Source organism: Ambystoma mexicanum, chromosome 7p, assembly GCF_040938575.1.
Source record: "Ambystoma mexicanum isolate Mex_15411 chromosome 7p, UKY_AmexF1_1, whole genome shotgun sequence".
In the NCBI taxonomy this organism is placed as follows: Eukaryota; Metazoa; Chordata; class Amphibia; order Caudata; family Ambystomatidae; genus Ambystoma; species Ambystoma mexicanum.
In genome coordinates, this window is record NC_090939.1 from 198,006,634 (window position 1) to 198,023,449 (window position 16,816).

At 44.7% G+C, this 16,816-nt stretch overlaps 1 protein-coding gene and 1 long non-coding RNA gene across 2 annotated transcripts in view; one reads left to right on the plus strand and one right to left on the minus strand.

Annotated features, from left to right (window-relative positions):
- Positions 1 to 16,816, minus strand: part of B3GALT5 (beta-1,3-galactosyltransferase 5) — a 259,165-nt gene that overhangs the window by 207,935 nt on the left and 34,414 nt on the right. The gene's annotated exons all lie outside the window — the stretch shown is intronic.
- LOC138525824 (uncharacterized) overlaps positions 8,374 to 16,816 on the plus strand; it is a 255,159-nt gene continuing 246,716 nt past the window's right edge. Inside the window, exons 1-3 of the long non-coding RNA XR_011283443.1 lie at positions 8,374 to 8,439; positions 11,373 to 11,471; positions 11,776 to 11,864. This is a non-coding gene — a long non-coding RNA (uncharacterized lncRNA). The remainder of the gene's footprint in view (positions 8,440 to 11,372; positions 11,472 to 11,775; positions 11,865 to 16,816) is intronic.

Sequence of the window (16,816 nt, forward strand, 5' to 3'; positions counted from 1 at the left end):
CTAATAACTATCCCATAGGAAAAGCCAAAAGTAGAGAGGGGTAGCGGAAAGGCGAGGAGGAGTGCAGTACCCTGGGTAAACCAACTTGACTGTGGTTTCACTCTCAACACCAAGGCGAGTGGTGCCTCTCTTCAGTTTCTGGTCCTGCCGATGCATCGCATCAGCAGTTTCTGGCCCCTAAAAGGGCCTATCTTTGTCTTCAAGCCCAGCAGTGCCTGCGCGTCTTCAAGCCCAGGACAGACAAATGGTCTTTCTGGCCAGGAGAGCAAACACGTCTTCATGCCTAGTAGCGCCAATGCGTCGTCAATCCTAGGAGGGCCAACCCATGCAGGCCAACCCATGCTCATATAGAAGAGTACCAAGAGGAGCACCAAAAAGTATGTCCTGGAGCACTAGAGGGGATTAACTGAACCTTTCACACTTGGCAATACAACCCTAGTCGAGTATTATTAGAATAGGGAATGTGCACACAGGAATAAAGTCCTCTAGAAGAAAGGGGACCTCCTCGTGAGTGTTAGGAATGTCAACAGATGGAATGTTATGGGTGTGGAATGAGAACAGAGAACACTAGAAAAGAATGCAAGGCAAGTAGTACGGTGGTTGGTGTGAGGGTGAGTTGTTTCTGTATAAAGATGTACTAAAATGAAATAAAGAGGTCACCCATACTGGCTGTGTCCTGTTCACTTCCTTAACTGGTGATGGAGTTGTGGCAATGACAAAGAGCCTGCACTTGCCATTGCTTGTGGCTGCCCATGGAGGAGACGTTGCCCTGGCTGAGCAGGTACAGGGTTAGTTGCGGAGTCGAATGGTGGCTCTTTGGGAGTCTCCAAACCTGTATTGGGCAGTGTGTGAGCCTATGTGGACACAGTAAGCTCCTATCAGCAAAACTGTGCATGCACGTTACAGAATACCTGATCCAAGGACACACCGTCCGGTGTTGCAAAATATTAGTTGGCAATTTGAGACACGATAAGGAGTTGACATGTCTGTTGCTTAGCTATGTAACAAGCTGAAGGCCTTCACTGTGGGCAATGCGCTCCATGGTGTGCCCTTCCCACATGCAGTGTAGCGACCGAAAGGGACTCTCGCATACATAAAGGGAGCATGCCGTAGCACAAATGGCTATTACTCTGAGAGGATTCTTTTCCTTGGACCTTAAAAAGGAGATTACAGACATGTGTCCATGTGAACAAGGTGACAAATACCAAGGGGACCAAAATAGGGAAGCAGAAGAAAACAATTCAAAGATTATGGCAAACACAACAGGCACTGGGTTATTCCTAGGTTATTAAATGGAAAGAAAGATTCCAGAAGTATATGTTGGCGTGCATGGTCCTAATTATTCAAGTAAAAAGGAAGAGGCACTGTTTCATTGTCGAGGTTGGGCTGGACAAGAATTTTTTAAAACTACCTGAATGCATCGAGATTGGCAGCCGACTCAGTTTGATATATGCATAGCCAAGATGTATAAGCATTACAAGGTGAAGAGGAATAACATTTTGGCTTGTTATCACTTTGACATCAAACAACAGAAATATTGTGAGACCATTCAGGAGTTTGTTACAGCACTGAGAGTTGGCTATAAAGTGTTGTTTCAAAAATTGTCAGAAAGAGTACATTTGTTACAGGTTGATGATCAACAGGAGAGCAAGAGGTCCCGTCGTCGAATGTGAACTAGCCTGTTCACAATGAAGCAGCTATTTCCCATTAGAGAAATGGGCCTCCAACCTGGAAAAGCAGAAATGTCCAATTGTCTAATGGGAATTAGCCTATTCACAATGAAGCAGCAATTTCCATTAGATAAACGGCCCTCCAACCTGGAGAAGCAGAACGCTCCTCTCGTCTAATGGGAATTAGTTTATTCATAATGAAGCATCTATTTCTCATTAGAGAAACGGACCCCTAACCCAAGCAGACACAAAGGTCCTCTCCTCGAATGGGAACTAGCCTATTCACAATGAAGCATCTGTTTCCATTTAGAGAAACGCCCTCCAACCTGGAGAAGCAGAAAGGTCCCCTCGTCTAATGGGAACTAGCCTATTCACAATGAAGCAGCTATTTCCCATTAGAGAAACGGCCCTCCAACCTGGAGAAGCAGAAAGGCCCTCTTGTGTAATAAGAACTAGCCTATTCACAATTAAGCATCTATTTTCCATCAGAGAAACGGCCCTCCAACCTGGAGAAGCAGAAAGGGCCTCTCTTCTAATGGGAACTAGCCTATTCACAATGAAGCATCTATTTCCCATTGAAGAAACTGACTCTTAACCCAAAGAGATGCAAAGGTCCTCTCGTCTTATGGGAACTAACTTATTCCCAATGAAGCATCTATTTCTCATTAGAGAACTGGCCCCCCAACCTGGAGAAGCAGAAAGGTCCTCTCGTCTAATGGGAACAAGCCTTCTCACAATGAAGCATCTATTTCCAATTAGAGAAACAGCCCTCCAACCTGGAGAAGCAGAAACATCCTCTTGTCTAATGGGAATTAGCCTATTCACAATGAGGCATCTATTTCCCATTAGAGGAATGGACCTCCAACCTGGAGAAGCAGAAAGGTGTTCTCGTCTAATGGGAACTAGCCTATTCACATAGGAGCATCTGTTTCCCATTAGAGAAACAGACTTCCAACCTGGAGAAGTAGAAAGGTCCTCTCGTCTAACGAGAACTAGCCTATTCACAATGAAACATCTTTTTCCCATTAATGAAACGGACCCCTAACCCAAGCAAATCTCCCGTCCATGATCCCACCAAGAATTTGCAAGATGAGATCAGAAGCCTTACTCAACATGCCACCAATGAAGCGAAGAGGAGCAGATGTTTTTGAACAAGATGTGCCCTCGGACCCCAGCCTTTTACATTTTACCCAAAAGGCATAAAAACGCGACTAAGCCACCAGGGAGACCGATAGTCTCAGCATGCGACTCGCTACTGGAACCACTGTCGGTCTACACAAGCTTCTTCTTGCAGCCTTTCGTCAATCGAATGCCGTTGTAACTTTAGGACACGGCTAGCACCATCCTTATACTGAACGGGATCAAGATGAAAGAGGACAGTTTACTAGCCACAATGGACGTAGAGACACTTTATGCTTCTATTCCACAGCAAGAAGGCTTTGAGGCACTCAGAATATTCCTGGATCAGAGAAACAACATCAACTCCACTCCCACCGATTTCATCTTAGAGTGTACGAGGTTAGCCATGGCACAAAACATTTTTCTATTCAGGAGTCAGCTGTACAAGCAAACAAAAGGTGTCAGCATGGGGGCCCCTTTTGCCCCAGATGTCACCATTTTATACATGGCCCAATACGAAATCGACAATATTTCCTCGATTGAGAACCCATATCGAGCCAACATCACAGTTTGAAAGTGGTATATAAACGACAAAGTCCCGCTGATCTGGAACGGCACGTCAAGGGATCGGTTACTCTTTCACCACTGGTTAAACCAACGTAACCCACACATAACATTTACAATACAGTGGGACCATCAGAGCATTGACTTTCGAGACCTCCATATTTACAGGATGGGGGATCGAGTCAAGACAGAACTATACCAAAAACCAACCGACCGGAATAGTTTGCTCCACTTTAACAGCTACCATCCCAATGGCCTCAAGTACAATTTGCCCTACGGCCAATTCCTACGTATTAGGAGGAACTGCACGGACCAAGGCAAATTCCAAACACATGCCCAAGACCTCCAGATGAGACTTGCGCACAGAGGATATCCACGAAGAGCAATCAAGGACGCAAATAAAAGAGCGGCTCACACTCCCAGAGACATTTGCCTGGAGACCAAATCCAAAAGCAATCTTGACCGCCTGGTATGTGTAACCACCTATAGTCCTTTTATGTGAGTTGATACAGAAGACCATTAAGGGACACTGGCATCTGGTAAAGAATTCCTGTTCTTTAGAACAGAAACCCTGTTTTGTGTTTAAAAAGAACAAAAATTTGAAGGAATCATTGGTTCATACCTTTATGGAACCCACCACATTCACCAATACCCTATGGAATCTCCCACCCGTCCAAGGCCATTTCAAGTTTGGCCACTGCATAGCATGCAATTTCACGATACAATAACAAGTCTTCGAATACAAGAACATTAAATGGACTCTAAGAGATCACACCAATTGTAACACCAAATGTGTGATATACATCATTGAGTGCCGGTGTGGGCTTCTGTACCTAGGCAAGACCATAAGGGCCATTAAAATGAGAATTTCTGAACACCGGTCCTGTATCAGGAACAAGATTTCAGACAAACCTTTGGTCGATCATTTTGTCCAAAAACACCACAATCACACTGACCTTAAATGGTTTATACTAGTTTATACTACAGAAACTCAAACCTACCCTAAGAGGGGGGGGGACATTAATAAGACACTGACCCAGCTAGAACAAAAATGGGTACATAAGCTAAATACGGTAAAGGATGGCTTGAATATTTCGGTGGAGTGGAAATCCTTCCTGTGACACTGTGATTGTTCAAGTTAACATCAAGCAACTATCCATATTCCAAACTTCTAGTTCACGCAGTTAGGCCTGCTGCTGTTCTACAGACCAGATGTACACCAGCTTCGTGAGTCAGGACACTTAGACCAGACAGTGGGTCCAGACACATTGGAGCCAATTGTAGTGCCATAATTGGATGTTTACTTGATGAACACTGTGCAATATACTGTGTTGTAATTCTGTTACACGTATGATTCGGGTACTTAAGCCCATATTTAAACATGTTTTTTTTAATGTTATTCGTACTGTGATTCTCAGCCCTTTGTGCATTGTACACTCACGCACTTACATCACACTACCCTGATTAACATATCTCCCATGCAGGCGCAATCCGACCCAAAGATAGATGAGGCGCCCACCCCTTCTATGTACATAGGTGGTCCGTTCTAACAGGGCCACAAAATAGGGTGCATCCAGCACCAGATTGGTTCACCACTAGGCCCAACCCCCAGCCATGTACCCTTACGAGCCATTACCTCACCCACATATCAGTACTTGAGCCGTGCCATACCACATAGTGGTTTTGGTTTAACAAGGTTCCAGCATGACTAAGACCATGCCTACTAAGACATGGTAAGGCTGCCTGGCCACGCCCATCTCCTACGTAGCATTACACATGATGCCATCCTGCCATCAGTGGCCTTGCAACAAGTTTTCTCGTCATCTGCCCAAGCCTAGGCATTATGTGTCAACTAAGGACCCAACAGGGTCTTATCACATCTAATGTGAGGACAACACAGCATCCGTCGATTGTCTCTTTCTGTTGCCATGGCAATGTTCCACTAACAACATCATTTGGGACCACCACTATTCCTAATTGTGGCCCAGGTCACCTTATAATTTATTTGAACTGTCCAAACATGGGGGCATGAGCCAACACCCTACTGAAGAGACCAGTTGCCACATTGGCATTATCAAAAGGGCCACCGCTACTTAAACAGCGGTGGCCATGACAACGGCGTCCATCTCTAGGAGACGCCGATTGCATTTTATCGGATTCAGTCCGCATCGCAGAGGTAAGTGAATAAACAGTATTAAGTTCTGTCTGCTTGGTACTTATACGAGCACCTCGGCGCTCCTGATCTATGCACTCGCACTAACAATGCCCCCATACCTCTCTACTCCAGGGGCCACGTGCATGGGCACAATTGTACCCCGTAGTGAATGACCGTGCTTTATGCACTTGCCATCCTGACGGCACCACGAACCTGGCGGCGCCCCTCTATGTTTACAACATCCAGACCAAAAGGCGCTGGGGTATTTATGCGCTATAATAATTTTCATGCATGTTTATTCTGGATGATCTGGTCTCCTGCACCTTAAGGGGGGCTCCGGTGACAATTAGATCTGACTGTTGCCCATTTTTGCAGGTTTAAACAAGCTTTCCTGCTTTAAGTTGTGACACATATCTTGCTGCCACCACACAGGTAAGCAGCAGACGTTATATATGTCACAAATATACCCATTTGATTGTGCCTTACGTGTATTCTAACATCGGTCACGCATTCATACGCAGTCCTTCTCTGCAGATTGGACCTGTGTTTCCTGACCAGTGATGCTCACACAGTGACACCCGATTGATTCAGGGTTTCACCCCTTTTTTCCGTTCTCCAACTCTTTGTCGACACGGTAAGCCTTACCTGTTGTACTAAGACAGGCATGATCAATTATCACATTTAGTGTGCCTTATGAATTACTATTGATATTCTGCAACTGACCCTTGCAGCACAAATACCTCACCGCGCTCCATTTGTTTTGACAGCACACGCAGAACACCCAGACGCCTCAGTCTTCTTGTCCTGATGAAGGCCCACATAAGAAAGGCTTATACTCCAGCCCCAGAGGGCTGAAACACCTTGGTATAGACTGACTTTTTAGTCACAGTGTTGTAAAATACTGTCTTTTCATGATTGTGTCAATGTCCACTCTATGTTGTTCATTTGTCATGACCCCCGTCTTGTTTTACCTTGACAGTAGGATATGTACTGTGTAGATTTTATGTACTTCACCCCAAGCAGTTTATCTTGGCTGCATACCCATTGTAATTTTAATTGCTCTACAAATGCATCAAATGGGTTTCTGTGTTGTGTCTCTCAGCAGACATTTATATGAGGTTGTTTTGAACTAAAATAGAACATTTTGAAACAACTGAGGTGTGTTATCATAATTGATTTGTGTGATTTGTTTTCTCACGTGCTCAAGGGTTTGTTTAACTGACCCGTTCATTTGTGTCTGATGACCATTGAAGAAACTGACTCTTATCCCAAAGAGACGCAAAGGTCCTCGCGTCTAATGAGAACTAACCTATTCACAATGAAGCATCTATTTCTCATTAGAGAACAAGCCCCCCAACATGGAGAAGCAGAAAGATTCTCTTGTCTAATGGGAACAAGCCTACTCACAATGAAGCATCTATTTCCCATTAGAGAAATTGACCTCCAACCTGGAGAAGCAGAAAGGTGTTCTCGTCTAATGGGAACTAGCCTATTCACATAGAAGCATCTGTTTCCCATTAGAGAAACAGACCTCCAACCTTGTTAAGCAGCAAGCTACTCTTATGTAATGGGAACTAGCCTATTAGCAATGAAGCATCTATTTCCCTTTAGAGAAATGGGCCTCCAACCTGGAGAAGCAGAAAGGTCCTCTCGTCTAATGGGAACTAGCATTCTCAGCAGGAATAATCCAAACCCATTATTATGTGGGTCTCGACCACTAAGGAGCAAAATGGGACATTTTTTCCAAAGGGAACTAGCTTTTTCAGTGAGAATAATCTAAAACCCATTATTATGCAGGACTTGACCACAAGGGGCAAATAGGGCAATTTCGCTAATGGGAACTAGCCTTCTCAGTGAGAATAATCCAAACCCATTATTATGCGTGACTTGACCACTGGGGGCAAAAAGGGCAATTTATCTAATGGGAACTAGCATTCTCAGTGAGAGTAATCTAAAACCCATTATTATGTAGGAGCTGCCCACTAGGGGAGCGAAAAGGGCCCTTTCTCTAATGGGAACTAGCTTTCTCAGTGAGAATAATCTAACAATTTTTTTTTATTTTTTATTATTGTAACATATAGTTTATTACAAACTTGTATTACAACTTTTCCCTCTCATTTTATTATCCAATTTACTCTAAAACAGCATATCACATTTCGGGAATGCTACTGAAGCTCAGCCAATTCTTTCTATTTTTATTTGTTCCAGATTTGTCCGAGAAGTCAGCCAATTCTTTCCATTTCTTTTTTACCTCAGGATTTTATCCAGAAAGTATGACTGAACATGTTAAGTGCACCAAACGCCCACTTAATATGCAAAACCACCAGTCCTCCATATTCATGTTCATCGGTGCAAATTTACCGAGATGCAGTGAATAATCTAACACACGTTAATGTGCAGGACTTGACCACTAGGGGCAAAAAAGACAATTTCTCTAATAGGAGCTAGCGTTCTCAGTGGGAGTAAGCTAAAACCCATTATTATGCAGTACCTGACCACTAAGGGAGCAAAAAGGGTCCTTCTCTAATGGGAACTAGCCGTCGCAGTGGGAATAATCTAAAACCCATTATAATGCAGACTTGACCACTAGAGGCAAAAACAGCAATTTTTCTAATGGGAACTAGCCTACTCACAATGAAGCAGCTTTGTCCCATCTGAGAAATGGCCCTAGCAACCACATGTCTGTTTCACAGATGGGAACTTGTTTCAACCGTTTCGTAAAGGGAGGCCTTATGTTGCTTTCATTGTCAATCACACATTTAAAGTCCCTATGAGACCCGATAGCATTGTGTGTTTGTTTAAAAGTTTGCCGACACTTTCAGAAATGTCTTTGCGGTGTATGAGTCTTGTGAGGTTTTCATGTAGGACGTCGTCTACGTGCTTAGGAAGAGAATCATGGAGGAATGAGCACTCAATTCCGTGTACGGGCAGGTATTTATTCTTTATTGTGTATTTATAACACATTTATACATCTCGGAAGGGTTTCGAAGTGCCAGGTATATTTGGGTGCCGGTGGATTTGTTTTTCCTATTTTGATTTTAAGTGCAGCAACAGTGGATCTCTGTGTGTCTTCTTGGCTGGTAAGTATTATACCCATCCCCGGCTCACTCTGCCCCAAACAGAAGCGATTTATGGCCATCCCGTGCTCAGTGAAGGAATTTCAGGGCAGATGTTTTTTCCAAATTCGGCTGGCAGCAGCAAGTCGGATTATACACCATCTTTCTTCACACTTATCTGCACAACATAGCTTTTACTTTTAGAACAGCAACAAACTTGCCCAGTTGGAAATTAATCCCCAATGCCGATCCCATTTTTACCACAGCCGCATGCTTGATTCTTTATCTGCACTGCTGCAAAGGCTCACGCGGGCTTGGATGCCTCCGAGGCTGCCGAGCACTCCTGCACTGGCGGTGATATAAGTGAAGTTCCCATGGCATGATTTCTGTAACTTTACTGCCTTTACGAGGTGAGGGGTTCTGATTTGAACATTGCAGGGAGATGTGCCTAACTTTACCGCTCAGTGCTGCAAGGCAGTGCATTGAGCTGTACCGGCCAGAGTCTGTACCGCAAGATGTATTTCTTGATCCCCCCGGGGCATTTCTTCTGCTGTCTGTCTGTATAGGACAGAGTTCCTTCATTTCCCTGCGTTGTCTCACTGACTAGATGCCTGCATGTCCATGTATACTATGCTAGTAAACAGTGAAAATGCAGACTCCTATGTAGTCTGGCCAGCAAGATGATAACATTTGAGTATTTCGCCTTAAAACTAGCCATACGGTAGGAAGAGGTCTTCAATCTGTGGGGCGCCCCGCCCCTGCCTGGGGGAGGGAGGGTGTGTGATCCAGGACAGCAAGAAAAGAGAAAATACTGTTTTGTGACTCACTTAACTGTGCATGGCGAGCCACTGTCCCCCCATGCACACGCTCGGTCAGTGCGACATGATGGGGTATGGCCACAAAAAATTAAATAAACGCATTTGGATCATAGGTACAGGCTAAGTTGTTGCTTCCTGCTGTTGCCGCCAGCATCTTCTTGCCTGGTAAGGGATGCTGCTTCTCGTCTCACCCCCAACACCACAGTTGGAGGAGGTGCCGGGAAGCGAGCATTTCAGGCCTTTCCCGTTCCCCCTGCTTCCCTCTCCCCCTGTGGACCCACAAAGGCAAACGCACGAGGAGAGCAAGTGAGCAGGGGGGCCGGAACTCTGCAATGCTGGTCCCCCTCCGCCCCTATCCCTCTGTGCCCCCACCACGGGGGAGAGGAAGCGAGCAGGAATGGAAGCACGCATTGCCGGTGTTGTATGATATCCAGCTCCCCCACGGCAGGGCTCCAGCACTTGGCTCCCCTCTGCCTCGTCAGCCCTGTGGTCCATGGGACGGCTCAGGCCGGGTCCGAGATCTGGCATCAGATGTCTGGCCGGATCTGGGGACCCGGCCTGCCTCAGCCATGACCAGGCTTTACCAAGCCCCCAGCTTTGCCCGAGGGAAGCTGGGGGCTCAGTGACCTAATCTTCCTGGTGCTCCTTTCCCAAGCCATCACTCGTGCATTTCCTTGCTCTATTTGCTCATCTCGTTTGTTTTCTTCGGTCCTGAAAGGGACACCACAGGAATTAATGGGCCATGAACATCACTTGGGCACAGGGGCATCACTGTTTAAAGCAGGCAATCTACATGCTGGACACATTGTTGCTGTTCAAATGTGCATTTTACACGTTTTCTTTTAAATGTTTTTTTTCAGAGCACCACACAATACTCTGTAATTTGTGTGCCACTTGCTTTGTGTTTTATCACAGGTTATATTTATAAAGATGTTATGTTTATCAAACTGGTTAATCACAAATACATGCTTCTGTTGTGCTGACAGCAGTTATTAGGAAATCAATCTGGGTTCATGGGTGCCAACTTTTGATTTTCACTACAGATGCAGAAATACCCCCAAACCATTGCCCAACCCATCCCCTGGCCCAACACATTTTATAGCATTTCCTTTTTTATAAGTAATTGCAAAAAGTCATTTGATTAACAAGTTTTGCATATATTTCGGTTTTTTTGTTTTTATTGTTTTGGTTACATTTAACCTTAAACACATTAAAAGAAACAAGAACAATATATCAATACACATAATTATATTTTGCATATATAACGTCTCAGCAACGGTCTGTCAACCTGCCGAGCTACCCCGGTAGCCATCTACTATTGAGCGAGTCTATGCATCCATTGATGTACTAAAATCACTGCATTATCAACAGTACTTTGGGTGCACCACTGACATAGAAGTGATTTAAAGTGGAATTAATGTATATCTTCCTGTTGTGGGTGCCAGAACTTCGCCAGCATGGCGCACCATATGTTGCAGAGATGCCAGGGGCCGTCGTGTCTGGCATGACAGATACGACAGAGTCTGCTTCTACTTCAGCGCTGTCACCACACTGCAGTAAAAGCTGAATGGCTATTACTCGATGTTTCCAAAAGGTAGCTCAGTGGGTTAAGCACTACGGTGTCAGATTCTATGTAAGATATGTAGAGGAATGATTGGAATGCCAGCGCGCTGGACCTCTCAACTATTCTCGGCTGGGAATAGAAAGGGTAAAATATAACACGCTGATGCTTTCTCTCGCTCTATCATTTTTTGTCTCTGTGACGGAGTATGAGTGACGTTTTCAGGTGTGGGCTTTGACTGCTCTCTGTTCTCTCTGCCAGCTCGGGTGGACTGGCCTATAGGGAACTTTGGAGATTTCCCGGTAGGACCCTGCACCCTAGGTCCCTTTTGTGTGCTGGGAGGATGTGTGCTAACTGGCAGAGTGTAGTGCGCAAATATTGGTACGGTCAATCTGGTACCTCTATAATATTTTTTATTGTACTTTGCAGGAACACAAATTGGCTCCATCATCCAATCTAGGACAGCAAAGTCCCCAGCAGCAGTGGCACCATAAAGAATCCTGACCTCTGTAGTAGGACTTTCCAACGGTAAGAATGCCTTTTTTTTAAAACGACTGTATTTTGCTGTGGATGACGGTGGGGCAATTTTAAAGGTATAGTTAGGAATCACAATCAGGGATTTCCAACCTATTTGTGAGACTGTTCCTTTCTTATGTCCAGTTTGGGGCAGTATTGAAAGTTCACATCTCATGTGGGAGTTGCATTTACAGTGCACTGTGTACTCTCTCCTGGTTTCCCAGTGTTGGGTCCTGTGTACTAGCAGATGGCTTAATTTTGAAGTCTCAGGTAGGTCCATGTATCCTTGACTAACTGTTTGTTTTCATTGCTGCAGCATCGCTCCAAGCGTTGGTGTATCAACCTAACCACCTGTGTCCCAGCAAGAAAAATGCATTGAAGCACTTGACCCAGTCACGTAGGCAGGTAAGGATTTCTTTTCCCTATGTACCATTGGTTGAGTAGAAGTGCTGAAGGTTTATGTTGGCCCTGTGCAATGTGCATCCAGGTGTGATTTTTTGCTGCCAATCTGTGGCCTAGTCCAGGACCACACTTAAAAAATAAATCCGAGCTAGGACTTCACAATCTGAACAGGGAGTCTTCTGAGACTTGTATCAATGTGGTGTTTTTTTTAATCCAACCAGTATTTATGATCCATTTTTGCTAGGGTTGCCCCCCCCACCCCCAAGCTGTTCACATGGTGGTTCCTTATGAGTCTTTGCATGTGGTGTTGCCATTGTTTCAATCTTTTGTTTTTTTAGGTATTTTTAATTTTTGAAAACTGTTTTATAAAAACTAACGTGACATACACTAAACGTGGGGGTTTGCAATGTTTTCTTAGATTCAGGCTCCTTTTTTAGATCTTTTTCACTTTACCAATGGGTAAAAAAGGTTGATTTAGAAAGATTTAGAAAGACTGCTCCGTGACTTCAAATCATACTTGTCAAACCCCTGCCACACATGAGTGCACACACGGGGTCACAGACATTGTGAGCCCTAGCAGAGTCGTCGCAGGAGGCAGAGGTGACTTTTGGACTGCATGTATGTGTGTGTGAGTTTATATGGGTATGTGTGGGGAGGATGCATGTGTTGATGGAAGATGTGGGTGGTGGGTGTTGAAATGATGCGTTCCCGGGTGTTAAGCCCCCCCTGATTAACGAGTGAATGAGCAAGTGGAGAAGGAGGGGGGCAGTATGTGATATTTTTGCATTTTAAAGCCAGCACAAAAACAGCCGGATCGTTTACTAGTGCCAAAGATGGTCATAATTTCAAACGAAAAGCAGAAGGAGAGGTGGAAACAGACAAAAGAAATGCAAAAACATAGAAATATGATGTCTCTTATTTGGACTTTGGGTTCACATGGATCGCAGTTGCTGGAGAAGTTAAGCCCCAGTGTGTGGTTTGTGGCGCAAATTAGCAAACGACAGCCTCAAGCCAACGCAATTAAGGCAGCATTTGGAAACAAAGACCAGGGATTTATTTGTACGGCAGCTGCAAGGCCTAAAAAAGCAAAAGACGCTGTTAAAAATGTGGCCTCCACACCTGCAAATGCTTTGGAAGCTGCTTACCACATTATCTGGGCAAAAACAAAAAGCCTTTTACAGATGCTGAGAAAGTAATTTTGCCAACAATTCTCTCTGTCAACCGGGTAATGCTTGTTGATGGTGCAGCAGAGAAATGCAAAAGTATCCCTATGTCTGACACCACAATTTTCTGCCACATAACTGACCTGTCCTCTGATATCAGTACAGAATTGATATCGCGCTTGAAACTGTCAGTGTGTCCTACAGCTGGATGAGGCCACTGACATTTCAAAAGAAGCTCATTTGATTTATTTTGTGAGGTACTGACATGGAAAAGACATATTGGAGGATTTCCTATTTTGTAGCCAATTCGGGGCAGAGCAACTGCATCTGTAGTCTTTGACATCGTTAACTACTCCCTAAGTTCCCACTGCCTAAAGTGGGAGGCGTGTACTGGTATTTGCATAGATGGTGCTCCTTCAATGTGTGGTGCTAGAGCTGGGTTGGCAGTAGCTTCACGTATATTGTGGACACACTGCGTGATACACCTGGAAGCTTTGCCTGTGCGCACTATGGGGATTGAACTCTCAGAGGTGCTGACTTCTGTTGGAAAGATTGTACATTTTGTTAAGATGCACCTCACAAGAGCCCGTCTGTTTGCCACATTATGTGCAGAAATGGGAGCTGAACATGATGCTTTGTTGTTTCACACGGAGGTCAGGTGGCTCTCCAGGGGAAAGGTTTTAATTCACATTTATGAACTCTGGAACAAAGTGAGACACTCGCCTGGGTTTAGACCAGAAGAAAGAAGACCCTCTGTGTGATTCACGCTGGCTTGTACTGTTACCTTACTATGGCGACATCTTTGAAAAGCTACATTTTCTAAACCTCTCCCTGCAAGGCACAGAAACCACATAATTGGCTATGAATGCAAATAACATCAGCATTCAAGAAGACACTGGAGCTTTGGAGGAGGAGGATTGATGTCGGCATTACCGATGCATTTTCATTATAAGCAGATGCTCTTGAGGAGACAGAGTATGATCTTTCATGTGTTGCTGAACAAATAGGAAACCATCTCAGAACCAGTCTCAAAGTACTTGTGGTGCCCTTGTGTGCAACATTGCTATGTGTATGGTACGGTGCATATACAACTTGTACACATGACCGCACCTTCAGTGGGTATGAGTGAATCATTCCAGTGCTTTACTGTGAAGGAAAGAGTTACACAGGCCCAGCGATACTCAGGATTTGACTCACTCATCCACTGGTTGTCTGCAGCCTCTTCCGGATTCACTCTCGACAATTTTACGAAAACACAGTTCATGTGCTACTTTTCACCAAGCGGGATTCGCTTCCCTTAACTTTCACAATTCTCCGTCGGTCAAAGACTTTCGACGGTACAGAGGATTTTACAAGACCCCTGTATGACCACTTTGAACTTTCTTTGCCTCTTCTCAAGGCCTTCTGGTTACGGTAGTCTCTTACCATTGGGTAAACACCTAGAGATTATCGAGTGAGCACCCACGTGGTGGTTTTCCCCCTTCCAATATTTAAAAGTACTTTGTTCAAAGTTCAAATAACCACTTGCTACTTTTTGTTCAACACAGCTCCGTTTCTTATTGGTTCTCCCCTCGACTCACTGAGTGTGATGAATCACTTGGCCTTCTCTCTCCTTGGAGTCAAGAGGTTGGTACCAATGAGACAAGCGTTTCTCCACGGCTTGGTAATCAACAGAGGAGGTAATCTTGTGTACCGTGTACCGTATACATCTACTGCAACACATGTTGGCTATTGTTTGCGGACTTATAATTTGCTCTGTGGAGGCTTCATGGGCCTTGGTCAGAAAAGACAAGGTCGACTCTCACTTTGTCACCGTCTCTGTCTGCACCATCTTCCTCCTCCTCTTGAACTGCCATGCTGTGTTAGCTCTTATGTCGTGCCATCTGCCTTGCTCGTACTGGGCTCTTGTGCTCCACCTTTTATCCCTGTGTGGAAGGGACAGGGCCGTCGGTTGTGTGTGATTTTGGTCAATTGCCTGACTTTGCCTGACCCTTGTATTGGGACATTTCAGATAAACGGCTCTGGTGTTTGTCTGTTGTCTTTCGTGTTGTGCAAAAATGTTTGTGTGGAAAAGGGGGGCGGGGCAGTGTTTTGGAATATCCTACGTGGTAGGATGGGCAAAAGGTGTTAAAAAAAGGGGTTACCGGGTCTCGCCCATCGGTGTCCCACTCTCCAAGGACCCCCCCATCCAGGTGATCCTCCCACACTGGTCCACCCCCAGGAACTGGATTCAATAGCAATGGCTGTGTCCTGGCCACCTGGAGGACAGATCCTCAGGGACTAGCTAGGAAGACACCTTCAGGTTTCTCACCCCCCACCCCCCATCTATTTATTTCTCTTAACATTGCTTGAAACCTGAGCATTGTTTTCACTTAAGTCATAACACCAGCCAACTAAAAGAAAGTGGCATCTGAATTTGCATTAAAGGAGTGTCTCGACCCCGCGTCACCCCCTATTCCACCTCGTTCAAGCAGGGGAAGATTGTTTGCAGTATGTGCATCAGTTTGAGATTTCTGTAAATTGAAAGGTGTACAGGACAGGTACTCTGTTCTCAAGTTAAGTTCAAGGTCAATGCACCACTAAAGAGGTTCTGTTAAGCTGCCCCCCATAAAAAGCAAACTGTCTGGCATTCAAAGACTGTCATTTTGTATTGTAATGCTTTTGGATGTTATTTTTTCACTGCTAGAAGTTACAAATGCTATACCCATGAGGCAAAGCTGTTGCGTTGCTTTTACACCATTTATTTTCAAGAACACATAGAGGGCTTGTTCAACCACGTTTTCCAATGCCTTTTCAGTTCACAGTAGGGCTAATTGTGCCAGCCTTTGGGCGCAGGGGACAGCGTTCTAATTCCCTCCATGACTCGTGCTCTTCTCCATCTACATTTAGTTTACGTTCAACACTTTGGGGAAATCGCGACATGATTTAATATATATATATAAAGGTTTCAGGGACTCGGGATTACTGCATGTTCCAGTTATACATATGTCCCATTCTCTACATAGATTGATGAGGTTCCTGGAGGGTTTACATTGCCCCTTCAATATTGTTTGTTTTTTTCCAACTACTGCACCTTGTTAGGTAAGATTTTCACAGAACTGGTAAATCTTCCTGACCTGGGTCAACCCCAGAACTTTTTGCTTTACTAGTGGGATATTTTTCCTTAATACCTCTGAGTGGGAACCTTTTTCCACACTCACAGAATCTTTAACTCTTTTTATGGGTGTAATTTTGTTTTACTCTCTCCATAGTGTCTTTTTAAAGTTATCCTCTTTAACAACTTATTGGCAATAAGTACCTGTTGTTGCTGGGTTGCCCTAGGGGCTCCCCTTTTAACTTTCTTTTGCTAACCTTGAGACAACTACAGTTCCCAAGGTTAGAAAGGATCTTGGATCCCTTTTACATTTTATTCTGTGAAGCCAGCACACCCCACCTTATGTGGAGTGCTGGGGAGATGCAATGTATCCCCTTTCACACTAAAACTGTAATAATTCTGATACGAGGACAAGCTTACCTTTAATGGCTGGTGGCAGTGATACCTTGTATTCATTTGGTGCACCTTTACCGCGGGCTGTGTTCACAGCTGCAGTACAGACACCTAAGGGTGCTCATTTTACCAAAATGGCCCCAGTCTTCTTTTTCCGCCATTTTAGTGTTCCTTGTCCTTTCTTGTTCCTTCCTCTGACATCCAGGGTGGGAAATTCCTTTGTGTGGTTTTCATCTCCGGCTGGAGTCCCCTGGACTCCCTGCCTAAGCTCCAGTCTGTCTGTGAGGGCAGGAAGCGAGAGAGGA